Source organism: Bos grunniens, chromosome 9, assembly GCF_055505025.1.
Source record: "Bos grunniens cultivar Pamir isolate PY7600 chromosome 9, Bosgru_T2T1.0, whole genome shotgun sequence".
Classification (NCBI taxonomy): domain Eukaryota; kingdom Metazoa; phylum Chordata; class Mammalia; order Artiodactyla; family Bovidae; genus Bos; species Bos grunniens.
Window position 1 is genome coordinate 76,633,137 of NC_141173.1, and position 21,198 is coordinate 76,654,334.

At 40.8% G+C, this 21,198-nt stretch overlaps 1 long non-coding RNA gene across 1 annotated transcript in view; it reads left to right on the top strand.

Moving 5' to 3' along the window:
• LOC147366206 (uncharacterized) overlaps positions 1–7,196 on the top strand; it is a 32,773-nt gene extending 25,577 nt beyond the window's left edge. The window contains exon 2 of the long non-coding RNA XR_015132430.1: positions 4,682–7,196. This is a non-coding gene — a long non-coding RNA (uncharacterized LOC147366206). The remainder of the gene's footprint in view (positions 1–4,681) is intronic.
• The last annotated feature ends 14,002 nt before the right edge of the window (positions 7,197–21,198 follow it).

The window sequence follows — 21,198 nt, forward strand, 5'->3', positions numbered from 1 at the left end:
AACTGTGATGTAGTCAAGACTGTGAGAAGAAAACTATAGGTGAGCACATGCCCAGGGAGTCCTGGAGTTGTATCAGTGACATGAAGAGCCATTCATTACTGCTGCTGGTCTCACACAACCGTCAGGTACAAACAGTTGAGAGCAAGGAGACATGATCAGTTAAGGAGCTTTTTTTTTTAAATTTTGAAATTGCAGTTGGTTTCCGTTTTGATGTGCCAGCTTTCTCTAGTTTCAGTGCACGGGCTTCTCTAGATGCAGCACGTGGGTTTAGTTGCCCCAAAGCATGTGGAATTTTAGTTCCTCAACCAGGAATCAAACCCATGGCCCCAGCTTTGGAAGGTGGACTCTTAAACACTGGTCCACCAGGAAGTCCCAGGAGCAATCTTAACAGGGGCATTCTAAGACAACTTGAAGGAAAGCTAATGGTTCATTCAAGAAAATGAATCTGATGTGGAGAAAAGGGAACCCTCTTACACTGTTGGTGGGAATGTAAACTAGTACAGCCACTATGGAGAACAGTGTGGAGATTCCTTAAAAAACTGGAAATAGAACTGCCATACAACCCAGCAATCCCACTGCTGGGCATACACACTGAGGAAACCAGAAGGGAAAGAGACACGTGTACCCCAATGTTCATCGCAGCACTATTTATAATAGCCAGGACATGGAAGCAACCTAGATGTCCATCAGCAGATGAATGGATAAGAAAGCTGTGGTACATGTACACAATGGAGTATTAATCAGCCATTAAAAAGAATACATTTGAATCAGTTTTAATGAGGTGGATGAAACTGGAGCCTATTATACAGAGTGAAGGAAGCCAGAAAGAAAAACACCAATACAGTATACTAACGCATATATATGGAATTTAGAAAGATCATAATGATAACCCCAGAGAAGGCAATGGCACCCCACTCCAGTACTCTTGCCTGGAAAATCTCATGGATGGAGGAGCCTGGTAGGCTGCAGTCCATGGGGTCACTAAGAGTTGGACACGACTGAGCGACTTCACTTTCACTTTTCACTTTCATGGAGAAGGAAACGGAGAAGGAAATGGCAACCCACTCCAGTGTTCTTTCCTGGAGAATCCCAGGGATGGGGGAGCCTGGTGGGCTGCCGTCTATGGGTCGCACAGAGTCAGACACGACTGAAGTGACTTACCAGCAGCAGCAGCAGCAACAATGATAACCCTGTATGCAAGACAGCAAAAGAGACACAGATGTATAGAACAGTGTTTTGGACTCTGTGGGAGAGGGCAAGGGTGGGATGATTTGGGAGAATGGCATTGAAACATGTATAATATCATATGTGAAACGAATCACCAGTCCAGGTTCGATGCATGATACAGGATGCTCTGGGCTGGTGCACTGGGATGACCCAGAGGGATGGTATGGGGAGGGAGGTGGGAGGGAAGTTCAGGATGTGGAACACGTGTACATCCGTGGCAGATTCATGCTGATGTATGGCAAAACCAATACAATATTGTAAAGTAATTAGCCTCCAATTAAAATAAATAAATTTATATTTAAAAAAAGAAAATGAATCTGCTAGATTTTTCCTAACTGGTATACTAAATTACCCATGCAAAACTAATAAATATCCTAAAGTCTATATCACTGTATTATAGTTAAAAGCCAAAAGAAAAATAAATGAAAGTCAATAGGAAAGGCAATTAAAATTCCATGACAAAACCAGATGGCCTGGTTATAGAAGGACCTCACCTATGATCAGTGGCTCAGGTTTGAATCATCTTGACCTGTAAACCAGGACATAGGCTCTGACCTAGTTAAGGAAGCAATATACCCAGAATACACAATCTCAGCTGATTAGAAAATAAGATTAAAAGGCAAAATCAAATCGATTTTCTTTAAAGCAAGAATGATGAAAAAGTTGTATGATTATAGTGACAGTTTAGCTTGTTCTGCTTGCTTCTTGGGATGTTAAAGAGTACATTAGTTTCCTGTGCTGGCTGTTATGTTACCACAGACTTACTGGCTTAAAACAACAGAAATGTATTGTCTCTCAGTGCTAGAAGAGGGCAGAAGTCCAAAATCTAGGTCGCACTGCTTTCAGACGCTCTCAGGGAGACTCCATCCCTTGCCTCTTTTCCAGCTTCTAGTGGCTGCCAGCATTCCTTGACTGGTCGCCACATCATTCCAATCCCTGTCTCTTCCTCTTCTGTGTGTCTATCTGGTGGTGTTTTAGTTGCTAAGTCATATCTGACTCTTGTGACCCCATGGAGTGTAGCCTGCCAGGGTGTTTGGCCATAGGATTTTCTAGGCAAGAATACTGGAATGGGTTGCCATTTTCTTCTCCAGGGGATTTTTCTGACTCAGGGATTGAACCCAGGTCTCCTGTAGTGCAGGCAGATTCTTCACCAACTGAGCTACCAGGGTGTGTCCATCTAATCTCCCTCTTTCTTATATAAGGACATTTATGATTGTATTTAAGGCCCAGCCAGGGTAATTTCCCCTTATCAAGATCTTTAACCACATCACAAAGGCCAACAGTTGCTTATAAAGTAATATTTACAGGCTCTAGGAATTAAGACTTGATATCTGTAGGTGGTCATAATTCAGTCTGCTGCTGCTGCTGCTAAGTCTCTTCAGTCATGTCCGACTCTGTGCGACCCCATAGACGGCAGCCCACCAGGCTCCCCCGTCCCTGGGATTCTCCAGGCAAGAACACTGGAGTGGGTTGCCATTTCCTCCAATGCATGAAAGTGAAAAGTGAAAATGAAGTCGCTCAGTTGTGTCCAACTCTTAGCGACCCCATGGACTACCTACCAGGCTCGTCCGTCCATGGGATTCTCCAGGCAAGAGTACTGGAGTGGGGTGCCATTGCCTTCTCCCTACTACTAAGAAAATCTGATATACTTTACTTATGATTTTAAACTATATTTTGATATGTTTAAGTTTATAATAAAGTATGAAAGTTTAGGGAATTCTATTTTTTATTTATTGTTTGGACAAGAAGTGTGTGAATATTTAAAAGAATGTTGCCTGTTTTTAAAGTCAACTTTAAAATAAATAAATCAGACTTTTAAACAATAATGAATTTCTTCCCTATACAAAAGTCTCTTGAATTTTAACAAGTTTATAACATTTTTTACTCAGTGTCTCTCTAGATTTATTATGTATGTGTGTATTCAGTAACTCCTGGTAAACTATTTCTCATTTTTACCCTGAAAAATGAGGAGGCAATTGAAATTGATGCAAAAGCAAACTTACATGTGCATGCCCACCTGCCTAGACCAGGGATGCCAAAAGCAAGGGTTAGCAAGAACAGGCATTGAACACTCTGGGTCTTTCACAGCTGTGGGCAGCCCCAAGTGTGACTTCACAAGAACAGCCTCTGAGCTCACAAAGAAACTGCTGCTTGCCTCAGCATGACTCGTGTCTTGTGCCTGTGGGTTTTGGTTCCTTTAACAGTGGGTCACAGGGTTTCTCCAGAACACTTTGTTTATTTCCTTTTACCAAGCTAAACATGTCCTTGATTTTAAAGCTATGTTTTGAAGAAGGATATTTGCTGAGATGCATTTTCACAATGTATTCTGTTCCATGGGGCATGTGACCTGAATTCAGGGATTGCCCATCATTATTCAGTTGAACTTCAAGATGAGAAAAATTTTTTTATTTTGAATGTTGTGTTAATTTCTGCTGTATAGCAAAGTGATTCAGGTATACATATATATACATTCCTTTTTAAAATATTTTTCCACTACTGTTAGGATGTTGAATATGGTTCTTTGTGCTATACAGTAGGACCTTGTTGTGTATCGCTTTTGCACATAGCAACTTACATCTGCTAACCCCAACCTCTCACTCCATTCCTTCCTCAACCCCCTGCCCCAGAGCAACCACGAGTCTGTTTTCTCCGTCTGTGAAGGACAAGAAAGTTTTGAGGGGAAAAAAAAAAAAAAAGCTTTGCCCCAAGACATCTGCTCCTTCCCTCAGCATATTCAATTCCTAAGGTCATGCCTTTCCCAACCACTGGCACGTCTTTTCCTCTGAAGATTTCCCATCCCTGCCTTCTCAGCGATTTCTGCATGCCTGAGCAGGTAGATGGTCTCACCTCACAGGATTTGCATGAATTGCATGATGTGGGGCTCTCCAGGAAAGTAGTGATGGATCAAGGAGTCGCAGAGGCATGTGGACGTTTTCTGTCTTTCCTGTATGTTGCCCTATTGGTTATTTTGTGTCTACTAAAACCACATCCACCACTGAAGAAGGCTTTTCCTCTGGTCCTCTTTCAATTTGTTGTGTGGTCAAAATGCTGGGCCAGTGCTTTATTTCACGCTACTTTCCTTTTTTGAGAATGACTTGATTGAATACGATGCAGAAGATGAGTCATAGTAATTCAAGTAATTAACTCTTTAGGTTACCACAAACACTATAGAGTATTACTAATTATGCTGTACATATATGGCTTTTGATTTTCAGGATATGTAAACTCAGTCACCTGCTTTATGATGTAATCAGTTCAACATGCCTGGCCCCGTTTTTTTCTTTTTCTTTCATTTTTTTTCTGCAACTGAGGAAATTGAAGGAAGATGGCTTAAGTAATTTACCCTGGGTCACAAAAAGGTATTCTGTCTCAGGGAAGAAATATACTCTTTTAGGATGACTAGATAAAGTATAAATCACTTCAAACAAGAAACACTTTAATAACACTAAAGTAGTATGATTTTTGAGTCACTGAAACAGGATTTCCTGAATACTCTGGGAGTTTCCTTGGACATCTTCCACTGAAGTACAAATGAATTCCAACTCAATTAAGTCTTTGAGAAGACGGGAAGTTATGAGAGGGCCACACGACATTTTTTATTTCTTTGTGGATATGTCAATGGATGAAAGACGAAAAGTAAGTAGTCAAGAACAATCCATAACACTGAGAGGAATGAGAAAGGACATTAGTTAATGGTCAAGATCATTTTAACTGGGAAGGTGATGAAATTTGCTTTCCCATTCATAATAATGTGTATGCTTTCTAAATTTGGGTTTTCAGATTCTTTCCTGAAAATGACTATAGAAAATTGTAAGAGACATGCAGAAAGAGGACATATTTGGAAGTCTACATAGAAATGTCAAGCTCCTGGTTGAAGATTACATTTTACATATACCTGGATAGGCTTAGTCACTTGGGTGCCTGAATGACGCGGGGTGTTCGCTGTCTGACTGTGTGGGGATTTCTTTTGATCCTGCTGAGATCTGTGTATAGAAAAATCTCCAAAGTCATTGTGAAGGGTAATGACTAACTTGAAATTCCTTGAATGGAAAATGGGGAAATTTCACAAAGGTCCCACCAGAGGTGGAAAATAATGAGTCTCAGAATTTTGGTAACTGATTATATAGCACATAAAATCAACAAACAGAGTGGGAAAATTCATTTCCCAGGAAGTCCTGAGGGCAGCCGTGCCAAGCCATCCCAAAGCCTGTCACTAATAAATCCCACAGACAGGATCTATGTTAGCCCAGAAAATATGACAAAGCTCATGCAAAATCCTCCCTGGGCCTGGGAGAGTACTTTTCAAAATCACATTTTTCAATCAAAATAAAATTTAAAATACCTATATAGCTAGATACATGCATCAGATATCCATAAAGAATACTGTATTTAAAAAGAACATGGAATTAAGAGCCAGACACCTGGTTTGAGAATCATCTCTACCTTCATCCCTCCAAAAATTATTTGCAATAAGGTTTCCTGTTTGTAATATGGGCTAATAATGCTTTTTTTTTCTAACTTAAGTTGTTATGAAGCTCAAATGAAGAAATAAACATGAAGGCGCTTTGTAAACAAAATAACTACTCAAATGTAACTTACTATTACGTTCCTCATTATTTAAGAAAACTCACTATAATGGAAAAACTTCAATATTCTCTGATGCTGTGGTCATATCTATAAAACACATGTAAACCAAGACCAAGACCAAGTTTGGAGCTAAAGGTGAGGGTGTTGGAGTCAGGGATGCAACCATAAGGTGCCTTCTAATTTTATGGTGTTTGCTGGACAACTTAGAATAAAAGACTCCCAAGTGATTATATATTTCTCCTCAACTCATTCCACCAGAGACTCCTCTGGTAAATAATGTCCTTACAATCATGAAGATACAGTCTTGGTGACTGAGGTGATTAAGAGAGTAGGCATTGAAGCTTAACTGCTGCTGCTGCTGCTAAGTCGCTTCAGTCATGTCCGACTCTGTGCGACCCCATAGACAGAAGCCCACCAGGCTCCCCCATCCCTGGGATTCTCCAGGCAAGAACACTGGAGTGGGTTGCCATTTCCTTCTCCATGAAGCTTAACTACCTTGGTTCAAATTCTGGTTCTACCACTTACTGGCTAGATGTCCTTTAGAAAATTGCTTGACCTCTTTGCATCTCATCTTCCCCACATGTAAAATAGGGTTGATAATTGTACCTACATAGAAAATTCTCAGTAAATGTTACTATACCATGGTTCCAATGACTTTAATCAGCTAAGAAGTACAGCAGTAAATAAGACGGGTATTTTCCTCTTTTTATCTCTTAAATAAGTCAATTTCCACTCCAGAGCAACGCAGCTGCTAGTTTATGCAGTGTCCTCACATGCACCAGAGGCAACCGTTCCTCGGACTCTGAACCACCCTGAGTGCGGGTGGGGGGTAGTTTTTCAAGACGATATGGCATCTGGAATCCCTAGGACTGAGCACTGAACAACCTGCTCAACCTTCAGTGGCAGTCCTGTCTCTGAAACTCAGTCTCTTTCCATGAAAAAAAAAAAAAAGTCAGTTGTTGGGGTAAAACTCTCTAAAAAGCCCTTATAAGCCTAAAAAATCTCTGCTTTTTTTTTTTTTCCTTTTTAGGTTTTTGGACTGCCCTCAGGGTGAAAGACCTCATTCTAGCTGAGGGTGCTGTCTTGGGCCAAGAAGAGATAACGAACCAAGAACAGTGTAATTTCAGGCTCCCTGAGGACAGGCACAGACCACAGGGCATTTTTCAACACATAGCTGGTGAGGCTTGCATTTCTGGCCAAGTGAGCACTCTTTCCACAGCCTCTCCTCACAGAGAACCCAAAGCTGGTAGGACACAGCCTGAGTATCTCTTGAGACTACTAGACAGACCCAGTAAGAAACAAAGTCTTGATTTGGAACAAGGATGCCTTTGCCTGACTCTCACATTCACTAGCTAATGCAAATAAATGAATAAATGAAATAACTTCTTTTTTATATTGTTGAAGACATGTTGTCTGAAGAAAAAAAAGTTTTTCCTTTTAGTAATGACTGACAGGAATTGGGTGTGGTAGGAGCAGGACCCAAGCCACTGAGCTTTCTTCGAAACCACTTACTGCCCTCAGGGCCCCAGCCTGAACAGGCTTGCTCCCCCACCCAGATTCCCTCTTTGCTCCATTGAGGCTCTCCTCAGCCTCTCTGACTTCCTTCTACTTCTCCAGTCCTTCTCTCTGGTACATCCAGACCTTTGTTCCCAGGCCCCTTCTCTCTTCAATGCTGCAAAAAAATCTGCTTTTTCTACTTGCTGATGACTGAACTATCAATTCGGTGAAGCCACCTGCCCTTACACCAATTGACTCCAGCGACCCCTGATGAGCCCCATAAAGTACCTCTGGGGTTGGCCGACCATTTGAAGTTTAGCCTCATCTAGAAAAGGAACGAATAAGTTCCCTTCTCACAGGATCTGTAACTTAACCTCCTCCTTAGAACAGAGATAAGAGGCATGTGGTTTTTACTTACTGGCCTAAAGGCACATCATACATTCAATTTACAGATGTCAAAAAAATAGAAGCACCAGAGAGACAGAAAATGTTATAAGAAATGTTATAAAGAGAATCTTCCCACATGTCTTAAAACTCAAAGAGAAGTAAGCTACACCTGAGTGTCACAACTGCCAGGAATTTCCTGAAAGGTATCAAAGGGATCTAGAAACATAAATCACCATGGGCAGCCCAAGTGAGCATGTGAAGACAGTTCGTTCAACCAAGTGCTCTGTTTGACAAAGGATTTTCATCTTTGCAATCTTTTTTGATGCACACTGCCATAATCCTATGAGATAGTCGGGCCATATGTCATTCCTACTTTAGAGATGACAGAAAGAAAGCTTAGGGAGGCAAAGTGACTTCTAAAATCACCACAGTTAAAAAGTGGTGAACAGGGGAGAGTTGGCCCTCTTGACTAATTCTACGCTCTTTCTACAAAAGAACTAGGACTGAGTGCAGTGAGGGGAACAGACCTCGGGAGACCACTCTCGACAGCTTTGTCTCACGAGCTGCTGCAGCAAAGTCGCCTCTGCTGCTAAGTCACTTCAGTCGTGTCCGACTCTGTGCGACCCCATAGACGGCAGCCCACCAGGCTCCCCTGTCCCTGGGATTCTCCAGGCAAGAACACTGGAGTGGGTTGCCATTTCCTTCTCCAATGCAGGAAAGTGAAAAGTGAAAGTGAAGTCGCTCAGTCGTATCCGACTCTTAGCGACCCATGGACTGCAGCCTACCAGGCTCCTCCATCCATGGGATTTTCCAGGCAAGAGTACTGGAGTGGGGTGCCATTGTCGCCTCAGGGACACCAAACACCTAGTTAGATCCCTTATGTCTGCATTGGCACACAAGCCGTAGCACCACTCCCCCACCCCCCACCCCCAAAGGGGCTTCCTGATCGTTCTTCTATGGAACTAGTTTCTGAAGAAAAGTATCAGAGATGCCCTAAGGGCTGCTGTTTTGTTTGAAAGTCTCACCTTCAAACTTTCTTCTAGTTTCTTCTAGTTTACTGCACTGTGTGACCACTTTTGATGCGAGATTATCTGGGAAGACAGCACATGAGTCATTGTCATTCCTTGCTACGTCACCAACTGTATCCTCGGAGCTTGTTCTGTGCCAGGCCCTGCTAGAGCCTGCAACTTAAGACGCTAAAAGTTAAGTCACGAGCTAAGAGGAGGGATGGGAAAGTGGAAACAAGCAAGTTCAGAATTATGTCTAGAGAACAGTTGAGGTGGCAAAGGAGAGCATCCACTCCCAAACACATCATCAATTTCCTAAGCAGAGAGCAAGGAGAGAGTTCAATCCCTGGGTAGAGAAGATCCCCTGGAGAAGGGAATGGCAACCCACTCCAGTATCCTTGCCTGGGGAATTCCATGGACAGTGGAGACAGGTGGGTCACAGTCCATAGGGTCGTAAAGAGTCGGACACAACTGAAGCAATTTAGTTCACAATACTATGTTAGTTCCTGATACACATAACATAGTAATTTGATGGTATCTGGTCCCATCACTTCATGGGAAATAGATGGGGAAACAGTGGAAACAGTGTCAGACTTTATTTTTCTGGGCTCCAAAATCACTGCAGATGGTGATTGCAGCCATGAAATTAAAAGACACTCCTCGGAAGAAAAGCTATGACCAACCTAGATAGCATATTGAAAAGCAGAGATATTACTTTGCCAACAAAGGTCTGTCTAGTCAAGGCTATGGTTTTTCCAGTGGGGATGTATGGATGTGAGAGTTGGACTGTGAAGAAAGCTGAGCACCGAAGAATTGATGCTTTTGAACTGTGGTGTTGGAGAAGACTCTTGAGAGTCCCTTGGACTGCAAGGAGATCCAACCAGTCCTTTCTGAAGAAGATCAGCTCTGGGGTTTCTTTGGAAGGAATGATGCTAAAGCTGAAACTCCAGTACTTTGGCCACCTCATGCGAAGAGTTGACTCATTGGAAAAGACCCTGATGCTGGGAGGGATTGGGGGCAGGAGGAGAAGGGGATGACAGAGGATGAGATGGCTGGATGGCATCACCAACTTGATGGACGTGAGTCTGAGTGAACTCCGGGAGTTGGTGATGGACAGGGAGGCCTGGCATGCTGCGATTCATGGGTCGAAAAGAGTCGGACACGACTGAGAGACTGAACTGAACTGAACTGATATATTACAAAATGATCATCCGGATAAGTCTAGTTAAGACCTGCCAACCATTCAAAGAGATTACATAATGACTGACTATTGTAAATGAATGCTTAGGGTGTCCCACATCTCCAAGTCCAAAGAGACATCTCAGAATCGGGGGCAGAGGCCTCTTTCAGAGGGACAGCAGTGTTCTGACAAGGAGGAAGCAGGTTCGGGAGACTGGGGTACCTGAGCTCAGTAGTGTGCTCTCTGTGGGGCTGGATACAGTCCCTCTTTACCTACCTGGTATGTGAAAGCTGGGCCGTGGTGGTGCCTACAACATAGTGTAACTTAGGGGGCTTCATTTAACTTAGCTGGCTTCTCTGGTAGCTCAGATGGTAAAGTGTCTGCCTACAATGCAGGAGACCGGGGTTCGATCCCTGGGTCGGGAAGATCCCCTGGAGAAGGAAATAGCAACCCACTCCAGTATTCATGCCTGGAAAATCCCATGGACCAAGAAGCCTGGTGGGCTACAGTCCATGGGGTGGCAAAGAGTCAGACACGACTGAGCGACTTCACTTCTTCATTTAATAAAGGGACTGTTCAGGTTCCAACCCTAGAATCACTCCTAATTCTAGACCTTGGACAAGTAAATGTATTTCTACTCCAAGGGTTTCATCTGTTAAAACAATAAGAAGTGTACCTCCTTCAGGGCGTTATTATGAAAATTAAATGACACATTTAATTTTGTTAAATGTGTGTAAAGTCCTTAGCCCAGGCCTTGGAACATGGGAAATACTCAATAAATGCTAGTCTGCTAGACCACATATAGTCTACTAGACCACAAGATTTCCCATCATTATTGCAACACTCATCAAGGCAACATTTTTTATCCCTTTTCAAATTGGAAATCTTGTGCCTCATGTGAGAACCAGAGCAAAACAGAGCTGTAGTTACTGTTGTCAGCTTTTCCTGGGTTGGGGCAGGAAATCGGACTATCCCAACCTCAAGTCTACGACTTTTGCGTAAGGGTTATTCTGGGCCAAAGGCAAGTGAGAAGAAGCAGAGGCAAGGAGACTTCTCTGGCATCCTCCTCTCTACCAGGAAAGGCAGGATGACTCTTAATCACAGGAGACAACTCTAGACTCATGTCAGCCCAGAGACGCCACCAGAGGGATCTACATAACCAATCTTACTAAAACAAGCCTTATCTCTCACTAGTTTCCCCCACACATCTACTTTCTCACGGTCTGCCACCCCTGGAAGTCAAAACCCCCTTTTTATCACTTCTTTACAAAGTTGTTGATCTTTGTCAAGATATTACATAAGTCCCAGTTTTAGCCACCCCTTTGAGTTACTCATCACTAAGTCCTGCTAAGTGTATGTGCCATGCAGGCATTAATGAACTCTGTTTTCCTCTTGTTGATATACCTTTCGTCAGTCTAATGTGTAAGGCCCCAGTCAGAAAACTTAGAAGGATGGAGAACAAGGTTTTTTCCCTCCTTCCCTACAGTGAACCAGTCATCCAGAAGAACTGTAGTTCTGAACTGCTGTAGAAAGGTGGACATAGGTAGGTTTAACACACAACTCCACGTGTGAACATATGTGAATATGGTCAATAAAGATATGAATTTGTATCTATTTTGTAGGACAAGGACTGAACTGGTTAGAACATCCTAAGCTTCTGAGAAACTCGCACTCTTGAGTCTCCCTCTTTACCCCTACTGGTAAGACCCTAAGCCACTGACTTCCTCTGAGAATGAGTCCAACACAAATGTTAAACATGAAGAAAGAGCCAAGCATTTATTTCCAGGATGACTAAGCATGTATGTGTGTGCATAAATGTTTATTTTATAAGGACATGTAATTCACAGGAAATTATATCTGGGTTCATACTGATTAAGCTACATTGAAGAATCCTTTACTCTTTCAATTTGATGATCTCATTTTCACCACCACTTTTTACTGTGATTTCCTATAAGGAGCTGTTTAACCTGCACATTTTGACAGAATTATCTCAGGAAGCCCTGTCTTAGCTGCTATCTGGAGACCCAAACTTCTATCCTCCTATCCTTTGAGAGGGAAAGGAAAAGACACCTTCGAGAAAACCTAAGGTCTGCTCAAGACACTGCATTTGAATTCATACTTCACATGAGTCCTCAGAATTTGATGGAAAGTCATACTTTGGAGAATATTATTTACCCCTTGAGAGTCCATGTAATATCAGAATCACTCTCTTTCATTTTCTGGTATTACAGGCAATCAAAAATTTCAAGAAAATGAAATAGCAAAATATCCTTTAATTAGTGAGGAGAAAATAGAAACTGACTTTTACAGACTAGTGAGCTAATGTTTATTCTTAGCAAATTTCCTAAACCTACTATTACATATCTGGTTTAAGAGCACATTTTTTAAAACGCAGCTATCCTTAAGGGCCAGTATGGGTTTTTAGAGGCATGAAATTCCAAAATAAGGTAATACTTTTTTGTTGGTGATACAGAATGATTGCTTTCTATGAAAGAGTCTTTATAAAGATAATGCATTCTTCAAGCTTACAAGGGTGTCCCAGAGGGTGTCTCAGCTGTCCTTGTTTAAGCAACCTCCTCAACTATTTTGTGGTTTTCATAGTTTCTCTTCCCTTGGCTCTGTCTTCCAGTGATGGCTCCTACTTTCAAGAACTCCAGTACCCTATATAATAGTGATAATGTTTTAAAGCTATTATATTCATAGATTTAAAATTTTCCTTTCCCACACAGCTATGTGGGGAAGCACCACAGTGAGTCCCCCTTCCGAAGGGCCCAATGCAGGGAAAGGTTTCAACAGACAGCAAGAATGTCTGCCATTGGGTCTTGGTGGATGATGGGAGGGAGAAGAGAAGCAGAGAGAAGTGGTAGAAGGTTCAGACTTACAAGCCAACAATTTAACGGCAGAAATACCTGTATGGGTATGGAAAGGCTGAGATCATTCTGGACTAATAGCACATTTGGGATACAGCCACATCACCGTGGAGAAGGAGCTACAGAGCAACACTGGCAGAGGACAGTGAATAAATGATGTACCCGACGGAGCGCTCTACATTCCCATGAGCCACAGAAAACACACACTGCAACTAGAAGTTTCCATGGGTCATGTTGAGGGACACCAAGTCCTGTGGTGATTTTTTTCTCTTCTTTCACTATACACTTGTCATGAATGATCTCATCTCTTCCTAAGTTTTGTCACTTTCTTCTCATTCCTGAATGGCTATTGGATTTTCCTAGTTTCTTGTTTATAGCTGGAGTTGGTTATCTTATCAAACCCAAATTTATCAACCTCCCTTAGAATTGGCTCAACACCCCAGTTTGTTCATAATCTTGACCCCATTCTAGCTTTCCATTGTTCCACAAACATTGTTCTTTGTCAGGCCAGTGCTGAGGGCTGGAGATATAAAGGAAATAGAATGCCCTCTGGAAGTTCAAAGGCAGCAGTAAGAATTAATAAGACAAATATTTAATTCAACACATAGAATAATTGCTTAAAATGTTTGCTTCTAAAGTTGAATGGCCTATTCTAGGAAGTGGTGAGACCTTATTTTTACTGTATTATTTAGGCCAAAGCTAAAGACTACCCTATTGTGGTGAGAGAGAGCAAATAGTGTAGCCTCTAAGCGTAGATGTTCCTAGTTACCTATCGGGACACTGAAGAGTCAGCTCCAACCAGACTAAGGAGATCAACCTTGCAGGTTGATGCAAGATGAAACCTGCCTCCTCTCTCTTCCCATCTCAGAGAAGAGGAGAACAGGGAGATGGTAATTGGAAAAGAGAGATAAAAGGAGATATCTTTTATCCTGGTGACACTTACTTATTGATTTCCACAGAACTAAAAGAGTCCAAACAAAATTTCTTTTGGGGAGCACAAGATTTAAATTCATATCCTCTATCATTAGACAAATATTTATCCAGTGCCAGCCATATGAAGAGTCTAGTACTGACTAAATGAGAGAATGTTTGCCATGGACATAGCACAGTAAACAATGAATAGGAGCTCCCTTTGGCCACCAGTGCTGTGTTCTCACTTATGTTACTCTGGAAAAGTCCTGCCATTTAATTTGAGGAGTGGCAGACCTTCAAAACACAGTCTCTGTCCTGCTTCTTGAAATGGAAAATAAAAGCTCATCTGATCTTGAATGTAGTATCTGTAGCATAACTGATTTCTGTACCACCACTCATGGGAATTCTATATCTGCAATTAATGGCCCCTCTTCAGCAGTAAGGAGGTATTTGTGTGTTCCCCCACATGTTCCAAATATTCTATTACTTCCCTGAGGACAAGGACTATCTCTGGATTTTCCTTAAGTCTAGCCCAGAGCCAAATATATTAAATACTTATAATGCTTTTGAACTGCGGTGTGGGAGAGACTCTTGAGAGTGCCTTGGACTGCAAGGAGATCAAACCAGTCAATCCCAAGGGAAATCAGTCCTGAATATTCATTGGAAGGACTGATGCTGAACCTGAAACTCCAATACTTTGGCCATCTGATTTGAAGAACTGATTCACTGGAAAAGACCCTGATGCTGAAAAAGATTGAAGGCAGGAAGAGAAGAGTACAACAGAGGATGAGATGGTTGGATGGCATCAGCAACTAGATGGACATGAGTTTAAGCAAGCTGGGAGTTGGTGATGGACAGGGAATCCTGGCATGCTGCAATCCATGGGGTCGCAGAGTGGGACACGACTGAGCGATTGAACTGAACTGAAAGACGTCCATGAAAATGACAAAAAGGGGACTTTTCTTTATGCAATGCTTGTCATTTTTGTCTTATTCTAGTTACAGATGAAGAACAAAGTGTTCCATCCATCTTCACTCCAGTTTATACTGAAAAAAACATGTAAAGCCTTACATGTTTGATTAGTTGTACTTGAAGAATTCTTATCTGAAAAGGAAGATGACAATGCTAATGATGAATTCACAGAGGAAATGTATTAGATAAAGCAGATTGTCATCTTTTGTTTCAAATCACATGAAAGGGATTGGGGGACACTCCTAACCATAGTATGTCAACCATGAGTGTATTTTACAGGTTCTCAGATCTGATATTAATGATTTTAACTGTTTCCTAGCAGGCTGCAACCACTGATTATTACCAAAAATTAAAACAAAAAAAAAAGAAAGATGAAGATGTCCAATTTTATGATTAATGTATTATATGATCTCCATCATCTCTCCTGCCAATGTTTCTTAGCGGACAGCAGAGCTATGATGACCCTTTTGTCTGGCTACCTCCTGGAATATCACTAATGTCAGTGACATGATATTAGCAAAGGACATCCAACTCTTGGTCATCAATTTCAAAGAAATGCAGCCTGGGCCATTGGTGACACAATCCAGATGGCATTAGTGATGGACCACAACAGAAAAAGAGGCTGTGAACTCTGGTAAATGAAGCAGGTGAGAGGCTCCCAAGGGCCCTGCATCCTGATGTCTCGGAAGCCTGCCTTTCAGTAGGAGTCACTAAACATTAGTTGGTGGCCACTCAGGTTTCTCTGTTGCCCTGGTCCTCCTGGCCATGCTGCTGGCTTATGGCTTGACCTAGGACCTTGTACAAAACCATGAGGATGGAATAACACTTCTTGTGACTCTTTTTCTGTGTCCTTTATTTCCATTTGTTTCTCCTTCTAACCAGGACCAGATGAATAATCTGGGGGCTCCATGCAAAATAAAAATGCAGGTCCTTTATTCAAAAATTATTAAGAATTTCAAGACAGTGACAACAGATTAAACCAAGCATGGGCCCTTTAAGTGTGGGGGTCATGTATAAATGTACTGGTCTCACATCCATGAAACATCCATGTTCCACACTCCTCAGCAACATCCTTGGTCTCCTTACACTGCCTTGAATCTCCGTAAGAAGCAGCATCCTGGTTATTCTAGGGGAACAGCCTTTCCTATAACACCCCTTGGAGCTGCTATTTTATTTTCTTCCTCTAGAATCTCACTCCCTGCCCTCACTCAGCTGAATTCATCTGTGATAAGGTGCTGATGCCTAGCAATGGAATAATGAAGAGCAAGGAGTTTGCACTGGACTCAATGCAGGGTCCCCTATGGAAGAGTCTGAGGCCCTGGGGACACGTTTCTAGAGGAAGATATCAGACTTTTCAATCAGACACCAATTCCTTGCCTCTTTTCACCTGTGGTTTGGCCATGAGTGTTTGGATATTTTTTAATCCATCTAGTGTGTATTGAGCACCTACTATCTGACAGACATTGTGCTCAGTTCTGGGAATATAAGGATCAATGAGATTTTTTTCCCCAGCCTTTGAAGAGCTCCCTTGTACTAGGATTAATGGAAACAGAGGAGATAATCATAGAACTGATCCCTGTCTCTCTCCCAGAAACTTAGAAAAGAGTAAAGAGGGAGTACAGAAAGATTCTCTAAGTGTATTTACTCCTCACCAAATTATATTGGATCTGGGCAATGACTGAAATAAAAAGTATGTGAATTTGGATGAAAAAATATCTAGTTTTGGGCTGAGTGCCACAGAGAAGGAAAGACTTTTTCTTTACTCTCTTTGGTTCTGTGGCTGGGACTGAGAATTAAACAGACAAAAGATAGCTGAACAGTCTCCTGAGCTCATACAAATCTGGGAGAAATTTGAGCACCTACCAGCAAGAGTGAAAAGGCCTCACTGAATACCCCATGCATTCAGTGGAGACCACAGAAGGATCATGCCTTAGTAATAAGGTTAAATTAGTTCTAGAGTAAAAATTCATTTAGACCCTTCATAACAAAGCTGAAAATGTAGTCTCAAAAATCAAGCTGATGGCAAGTAATGTAATTGCCTGTTAAATAACAGGATGAGATGGCTGGATGGCATCACCGACTCAATGGACATGAGTTTGAATGAACTCCGGGAGTTGGTGATGGACAGGGAGGCCTGGCATGCTGCGATTCATGGGGTCACAAAGAGTCAGACACGACTGAGCAACTGAACTGAACTGAAAGGAAGATAACAAAATCCAAACAGTCAAGAGCATAATTCATAACATATGGCATTCAGTGAAAAATTACTAGATTTGCAAAATAAAGCAATAAGTCCTATAACCAAGAGGGAAACCAGTCAGTAGACATAAAGCCAGCATGGGTGATGGAATTTGCATATAAGGATTTTTTTAAGATTTCTTTTTTGACGTGGACCATTTTTAAAGTCTTTATTGAATTTGTTGCAATACTGCTTCTGTTTTATGTTTTGGTTTTTTGGTCACAAACCATGCGGAATCTTAGCTCTCCAACAAGGGACTAAACTCACACCCCCTGCATTGGAAGGTGGAGTCTTAACCACTGGCCCAATAGGCAAGAGCCAACATCCAAGGATTTAAATACATTCCCATATTTAAAGAAGGATATAAACACAGTGAGTCTTTCAATAATTACACTAAATATAAATAGCCTCCATTTGACATTTGGATTTCATATTTGAATATACTTCAACTAAAAGGCAGAGAATGCCAGACTGGATGAAAAATAAGACCTAGTATAAGCTACTCTGGAAAATACTCTTAAACATGAAGACAAGGATGGACTTCCCAGGTGGTGCTGTGGTAAAGGACCCGCCTGCCAGTGCAGGAGAAATAAGAGATGAGGGTTCGATCCCTGAGTCAGGAAGACCCTCTGGAGGACAGCATGGCAACCCAGTCCGGTATTCTTGCCTGGAGAATCCCAGGGACAGAGGAGCCTGGTGGGCTAAGAACCATAGGGTCACAAAGAGACACGACTAAAGCAACTTAACATGCATACATGCATAAATACAAGGGTAGATTAAAAGTAAAAGGATAGAAAAAATTATAATATATCAATACCAATCAGAAGAAAGCTAGAATAGCTATATTAATGTCAGACAAATGGACTTCAGGAATACTGTTGAGATCAAGAAGGTCACTTCAAAAACAGAAGTAGAGTCACAGATGTAGAAAACAAACTTATATAGTAAGCAGGGGATAGAGGAAGGGATAAATTGGGAGATTCTACTATACATGACCTAGATAACTAATAAGAACCTACTGTATAGTACAGGGAGCTCTACTCAATACTCTGTAATGGCCTAAATGGGGAAAGAATGTAAGAAAAGAGTAGTTATAGGTTTGTGTATAATTGGATCACTTTGCTGAACACCTGAAATTAACACAATATTGTAAATCAACTATACTCCAATAAAAAAAAAATTTTGAAAAGCTCATTCCATTAACAACAAAAAAGTTCAATACATCAAGAGGACATAAAAATCTTAAATATACATATTTTTAATATTAGCTCTTCAAACTGTGTAAAAAAGTTAAAACATAAACTGAGGAGAGAAATATTCAAATCCACAATTATAGTTGAAGATACTTCTCTCTCACTACTTGATTTAAAAACTCAACAGAAAATTGGTAAAGACCTGGGGAACCTAACAACATGATCAGCCAATTTGACCTAATAGAGTGCTGCACTCAGTAATGGCAGGATACACAGTCTTTTCAAGTGCGTGTAGAACATTAGCCAATATATACCATATTCTAGACCATACAACAAATCTTACCACGTTGAAAAGGACTTAAATCATATAGAATATGTTCTCTGCTCAAAATCAAGTTAAAATACAACATGATAATAAAATGATATCAGGAAAATTTCCAAATATTTGGAAATTAAGCACATTTTGAATAACTGATAGGTAAAAAAGAAATCACAAAGAAAGAAAACACAATACAAGCAATCCTTGCTTTGCACAGGTTCTAATATGCACAGATTTCAGTTACCATTAATAACACCTTTATAACAGTTACCATTAATAACATTATAAACATTAATAACAGTCCCCCATCAACATGGTTCAAAGTTCAGTTACCACATTTCAATATCACAAAATACTAAATGCAAGTAACCCTATAAAGTATACACTTTAATGTGAACTCATCAGTCCATAAATCACTATACAAATAACAAATGAGCATCATGATGAGTGACTGATCACATCACTTCTTCCAAAATCTGTTGGTGATTCATCACTGTGCATCTATTATTCAATTCACACACACATAGTAAAGCTGTTTCCTTCTTGTCTGCCAGTAATAAACCACATGACATTTTACAGAAATGGGTGAACCAAAGAAGGAACTGGCTAACAAACATGGAAGTGTATCAGAAACATTAAGAGTGATCATCTTGGAAGCATAATTTGAACTGAATCCAACTGGAATTACTGAAGAAATATCTACTGTGGGAATGTTACCATTGCTGTTTTTTGAAAGACTCTAGATTTGTAATCAGAGGAATGTGGTGATGGTGACATAAATGAGGAAGTGATACTGGCAAAAATGTAACATTGAAGGAACTCTCAGATACTTCATACCATTGAATGTATAAAGGGTAAACAGTGAGAAGTTGATTCAAACTTAGAAAATTCTATGTATATCAATTCACAGAGGCATAGAAAAAGTGCTCACTCACTCCATATCACAACCTATGCAGTGAAGAGGCAGCAGCACTGTTCAAACTGTTCCTGATTATTTCTTTTTTCAATTGTGCTTCAGTTCAGTTCAGCCGCACAGTTGTGTTCAACTCTTTGCCACCCGATGGACTGCAGCACACCAGGCTTCCCTGTCCATCACCAACACCCGAAGCGTGCTCAAATTCATGTCCATCAGGTCAATGATGCCATCCAACCATCTCATCCTCTGTCATCCCCTTCTCCTCCTGCCTTCAATCTTTCCCAGCATCAGGGTCTTTTCCAGTGAGTCAGCTTTTCACATCAGGTGGCCAAAGTATTGGAATTTCAGCTTCAGCATTGGTCTTTCCGATGAATATTCAGGACTAATTTCCTTTAGAATTGATAGGTTTGATCTTCTTGCTGTCCAAGGGACTCTCAAGAGTCTTCTCCAACACCACAGTTCAAGAGCATCAGTTTTTCAGTGCTCAACTTTCTTTATGACATCCATACATGACTACTGAAAAAACCATAGCTTTGACAATATGGACCTTTGTCAGTAAAGTAATATCTCTGCTTTTTAATATGCTGTCTAGGTTGGTCATAACTTTTCTTCCAAGGAGCAAGCATCTTTTAATTTCATGGCTGCAGTCACCATCTGCAGTGATTTTGGAGTCCAAAAAAACTATGTTACTGTTTCCATTGTTTCCCCATCTATTTACCATGAAATGATGGAACCGTATGCCATAATCCTAGTTTTTTGAATGTTAAGTTTTAAGACAACTTTTTCACTCTCCTCTTTCACTTTCATCAAGAGGCTCTTCAGTTTCTCATCGCTTTCTGCTATAAGGGTGATGTCATCTGTATATCTGAGGTTATGGATATTTCTCCCTGCAATCTTGATTCCAGCTTGTGCTTCATCCAGGCCAGCATTTCACATGAGGTACTCTGCATAGAAGTTAAATAAACCAGGTGACATATACAGCCTTGATGTACTTCTTTCCCAATTTGGAGCCAGTCTGTTGTTCCATATCCAGTTCTAACTGTTGCTTCTTGACCTGCATACAGATTTCTCAGGAGGCAGGTGAGGTGGTCTGGTATTCCCATCTCTTTAAGTATTTTCCACAGTTGGTTGTGATCCACACAGTCAAAGGCTTTAGCATAGTCAATGAGGCAGAAGTAGATGATTTTCTGGAATTCTCTTGCTTTTTCTATGATCCAACAGATGTTGGCAACTTGATCTCTGGTTTCTCTGCTTTTTCTAAATCCAGCTTGAATATGTGTGCTTACATATACATAATATGGAATTTACCATTCTAACATGTGTAGTACAATGTGTGTAGTACAATGACATCAAGTACATTCACATTCTTATGCAATCATCACCACCATCCATCTGCAGAACTTTTTAAAATTTTCCCAGACTGAAATTCTGTATCTATTGCCTAAGCTTTTACAAAGAATTCAAACAGTTTAATTCACAAAGTGTTTCATTAGAAACATTAAAGTGTTTTTAATTAAAGTATGCTAAATAAAACTAATTTAAATTTTTTCCTATATATTTATCACAGAGTTTTTAATGTGATAACAAAAACTTTCAAAGTCACAGAACAGTTGTCATTTTTCCATTGATTATTAAGATCACTTTGCAAGATTATTAAGATCATTTTGGTCATTTTTATTATTTCACTATTATGTAAAGCAAAAACTGCCTGTATATCAAAATTTGTGAAGTCGAAGTGATATTTAAAGGAAAATTTGTAGTTGTATACACTGACATCAGGTCCCTGGTGACTCAGACAATAAAGAATCTGCCTGCAATGCAGGAGACCTGAGTTTAATCCCTGGGTTGGAAAGATCCACTGGAGAAGGAATGGTAATCCACTCCAGTATTCC